The 4,853-nt window shown below is 44.9% G+C and overlaps 1 protein-coding gene across 1 annotated transcript in view; it reads right to left on the bottom strand.

The window, feature by feature from the left end:
• The window catches only part of WDR63 (WD repeat domain 63), a 49,156-nt gene extending 45,695 nt beyond the window's left edge, over positions 1 to 3,461 (bottom strand). Inside the window, exon 1 of the mRNA XM_006033852.3 lies at positions 2,750 to 3,461. The gene's annotated coding sequence lies outside the window, so the exon portion shown is untranslated. The remainder of the gene's footprint in view (positions 1 to 2,749) is intronic.
• Positions 3,462 to 4,853: the final 1,392 nt, after the last annotated feature.

Raw genomic sequence — 4,853 nt, 5'->3', positions numbered from 1 at the left:
AACTGCTCCCCACTGCCCCTGGCTGGAGCAGGGCAGGAGTAGCTCTGCACTCCCTTCCCTTTGTTCACCCTGGGACAGGAGCAGCCATGTCATTGGAGAGTGGGCTCGTGCCCAGCTCCTGGGTGTCCCCTGGGAACTTGGGGACTCCAGCTGTGCCTCTCTCCCCCTCCCCCCATGGTCTAAGGGACAGTGTGCCACATCCGCTTTAGAAAATCCTAGATTTACCCATGGCTCAGGCCATTAATTTGAATTCTCTTATTTTAAAGTAGTTGTTCTCTAGAACTGTTTCCCCTTCTCTGACTGGATCACAGGGACAGTTACCACTGGCTTTCTAGTATTTCTACTAATCGTTACTGCTTGGTGCAAATACGCTTCCTTGCTTTTAAGCCCACTGATTAATTGTATAATTTGAAATTTCCTACTTTTACCATATAATTTCACTATAATGAGTTGATTTAATATTCCAACAGTTGCTGTTCTAGAGCTGCCATTTTACGAGGTTAACAAGGACTTATAATTCCAAGAAGCATATATACTAATTTTTCCATGGAATGGGTCCCAAGTGAAGAATTCAAGGTTTATCCACTGCTACTTTGGCTACCTTTCAGTTACCAGTAGTCTGTTTCTGATACAGTGAGAAGACAAACCAAATAATGTATACTACAGTCACATTTCTCACCTCACCATTTGCTTAATAAATGTTGTGGGGGAAAAAAAAAACAGATCGGAAATGTTGATGATTTTTTCAGCTGAGTAATCCAAACCATAAGTCACACAAATAGAGGAACCATTCAACTGGCTGAGATCTAATCACATGGCTATTTTTAGTAAAGAAAAATACAAGTTATAACATAAGGATGTTTTGTAAATTCTTAAGTGTCTCTGTCTGACTTCAAAGATACTCTGCTTATAAAAAAGACTTAAAATAATCTCTTCAAAATCAGCATGAACTGTCTCCAGGTAACTTAAATCTCCCCCTACCTTACCACCCTCCCACCCCCGTTGAACTGTTACCTTTCACACCCCCCATCCCCAGTATAGCTGATTGGATTTATAAACAATGGGGGTTATGGCAGGGAAGGTTTGTTGGGAGTGTGAAAGGTAACAGTTCAACGGAGGTGTATGAAAACAAGCATCAATGGGACTGCTTCAGGTCATATTAGTAGTGCAGAGGGCCTCACCAGTACTATTTGGGAGCATTACCAATACAGTTTTAAAAGTACCCAATTGGTTAATCATCTCTTATAGCATCTCAACCAGTAAATTAGTTCAGACTCAAAATTTGTTAGGTGCTCTGTGATTGTTAGTGGTTAGGACTTTTTAAGACAAAATGTTTATGGACTGCAATGGAAGCAGAAGCAAGCATTTACACCTGTGTACAATAGATGAGCAATGCTACCTTTTTGATCACTTCACATGGGGACATCTGACTACACAAAGTGCAAGAGTGGTGAATGAGGCCCTTGCCTTTATTAGCTTTGCGGGTAGCTGACATGAACCAAAATCTATAAAATAGTTCTGTATTAAGCTGGGGTGTCTTGCAAACTATTGGTTCATAAAGTAAAAGCAAAAGCCAACATTTTCAAAAGCTGTTTCTACTTCTGGACACCTCCATTTTAATTGCCTAAATGTTGCTCCAGTACCCAAAGTCTCAAGCAGAACATTCAAAAAGTGAAGTGCTTAAAATTAAGGGTCATTTCTGAAAATGTGCTGTTGGTGAGTTGCCCCAGATCACAAAAGATCAACCATGAGGTCCTCTGATTCCCTTTCTGGAATAATAGCTGATAAACAGCTCTATCTTGCTTTCCCCATAATTCCAGACACCCTCAGAATCAGTTTTACCACTATTAGGATCAGTTTTATCCACTATTGCTTGCCTTACACATTAATTATTAGGCCACCAATGGATAAGATGCAGGAAAAAACCCCCAAAGAGGTGGACTTGCAACCCAAATGAGGATCTTAACATACTATGGAATTCATAAGTAGAGGGTTTCATTTTTCAGTCTCAAGCAGAAATGTTTCAGCAACATTCCATTCCTACTTTATCTCTATTAGTTGTTATATTTTATAAGAGTAGGAACCTATTACATTTTCTTTTTAACTAATACAAACCCTATTAATTAACAGTTTCATGCATTAACATTTCTCTAATTGACAGAGAAGGTTAGAAACAACACTTATTAAATTAAAATCGGAGAGTGTAGAAACATGGTCAAAGAATAGTTACTGAAAACAAGATAGCAGTTACAATCCTCTGCTTTTTTATCTTCGGTGGTTTAGGTCCACAGATGCATGTGATGTACAATCCAAAACCTTTCATAACAGCACAAATTGTCAGAAGGACAGAATGATATATAATAACTAGTAGTGTTCAGGTAAAATCTGTGCTTGACAATTTGTAGATTAATTGGTTCATGGAACTGGCAAGATGTCCTGAGCCTTAGATGAAAAGTAAAGAGCGGAAAGTTTTCCTAATCATTTAATGGACTGAAACACTCTGAGTTATCAAACAAGTCTACAAAGTTGCTGGGTAGGATAGAAGGAGAAAGTTCATTAGCTATCCATAATGCTAAGGATGCTGTCTACACAGAAAAAGAAAAATGACTCATTAGTGGTCTAATTGAATCATTTATGGTTATGGTTTTATGTGCATTACTAATTTAGGACTATGATTTATTACAGTTTAGAACTGAATCATCAAATTTTCTGAAAAAGCCATGTGAAAATTATCCAAAATATACTTTACCTGTTTTTTTCTGGGCTGCAATATCAGGTTTAAATTAAAGGAATCCTGACAACTTAACAATCACACTTCTGTCTGCAAAGAAAATAGCTACTGTTGTTGAAAAGAGCTACATTTTCATGTCAATGCTGAAGCCTGAATTGCTTATGAATCATATACTTCCATGCTGTATGCATATATGCCTCAAATGTATCCAGACATGGTTCTTTGGGTAAATATAATATCTTTTATTAGACCAACTAAATAGTTGGAAAAAATATTCTTTGCAAGCTTTTAGGTACAAACACCATTCTTCAGGCACAGGGAGAGTCACGTGTCAAATGTGTACATTAACAATGCATGAGTGCACTGTAGGAATCCTCTAGCATGAAGCTGGAGGGTTTTTTTTATAATTGAAGCCCTGATTCAGTACAGCACTTGGACATATGAGTAGTACCAGTGAAGCTAAAAATGTGCTTAAAGGCTTTTCCTGGATCAAGATCTACATTTGAGCCATATGGAGATTTTGCCATCTGAAAAAACCTTGGGAAGCACTCAAGGGTGGATCCAGGATTTAGGCATGGAGGAGCGGGTGCAGGAGCAGCAACTTGTGCTACAGAGACGGCTACTACACCCTGGCTCCCAGGCTTGCCCCCTACACCAGGGTGGACAGACTGCTGCAGAAGCATCAGCAGGGGACTTCTTTTAAAGTCCCTCAAGCAAGTAAGAATCTTCCCTCCCCTCTCCTTTCCCCTCTATGCTTAAGTAGCATGTGCCCTCTTCTCCCCTCCCATTCCCCGACAGCTCCTTGCCCACTGCTGCTTATGTCACTGTCTCCAGCTAACCTCAGGGTGGGGTTGTAAACTCCAGAGCTACTCCCATCCTGCTCCAGCTGGGATGCACATGGAGCCAGATTCAGAGATATCACAGTGGCAGCAAAATGTTCCCTTCCCCCACAACTGCTACTGGACTGGCAGAGAACACTGTGGGAACCAGGAAGAGGAGATATCTTCCTGCTGCTGTCCCTGGTGCAGCCCAGCTGGAGCAGGCAGGAGCCTCTCTGGAGCTCTGTCCCCATCCTCAGGGACAGAAGTAGTAGGGGGCAGCGGGGAGGGGAGGGGAGGGAAAGGATGTGCTGCTGAGCATGGAGGAGGAGGGAGGGGGAAATTCTTACTTGCTTCAGGGACTTAAAAAAAGTCCCTACCTGCTGCTCTCACAGCATGGTGGACTGAAAGTGGGGTGTGTGGGGGGATGCATTTGTGCCATTGCATCCTGCCTAGATTCACCCCTGGAAGCTTTTAGAGATTGTTGGAAAAGCCCCTTAGCTAGATCTATTTGCAACCACACATGCTAGAAACATCACAGTTTTAAATAAAAGCTAAGATTCAGGAGTCCACTCCTGCAGCTGGATGGGGGGAAAATCCAAGCTTAATTCCAGTGACAATGAGGGGTCCTGACAGCAGGTCCTGGCCTCTGCTCTGCTCTGCTCTAGTCAAACTTCTAGCAGCTGCACAGGCAGTGTCATTGCAAGGTGATCGCCTCTGGTCTGCAGCGCTCTACTGTGTTGTGAACAGTGTTTGGCCCATTAAAACCTACAGGTCTCAGTACATCCATCATAGTAGGGTGGAATGGGCCCTGTGGCGCTCCCTGGGCACCGGGGGCCTCGTTCCCTCCCCAGCAACCCAGGATCTCTTGTTGCTCTTCCTGCCTCGTCTCGCGGGTGTCCAGGAGTGGATGCAGCTGCACCCTGCTTTTGCGCGGCACCACCCTGCTGGAGCTGCTGGGGATTTTTTTTAGAGTCCCCAAAGGTGAGGAGCCTCCCCCTGTCCCTTCTGTGCTCAGAGCCACGTCCCCTCCCGTCCCTTCCTCGAATCACTGCTGCTTTCCCCACTGCCCCCCGCGGGCGGGGTGGGAGCTGCTCCAGCCGGGCTGTGCAGGGCCGGGGCTCCCCGGAGAGAAGTCCCCAGAGGCTCGGTCAGCCCGCCCCACCGGCACGGGGGAGGAGGAGGCTCCCGCACCCCCCTGCCAAAGCCGAGATCCGCCCCCGCGGGTGTCCCCCGCCTTCCCGGCCCTGCCCGGTGCCAGCCGCCGCCCCACCCGCCTGCCGCCCGGCTCCGCGCCGCGGAGA

The sequence above is a fragment of the Alligator sinensis genome, unplaced genomic scaffold (genome assembly GCF_000455745.1).
Source record: "Alligator sinensis unplaced genomic scaffold, ASM45574v1 scaffold32_2, whole genome shotgun sequence".
NCBI classification, from domain to species: Eukaryota; Metazoa; Chordata; order Crocodylia; family Alligatoridae; genus Alligator; species Alligator sinensis.
The sequence above is the reverse complement of the archived record's forward strand: the minus strand, read 5'-3'. Positions and strand labels throughout refer to the sequence as shown.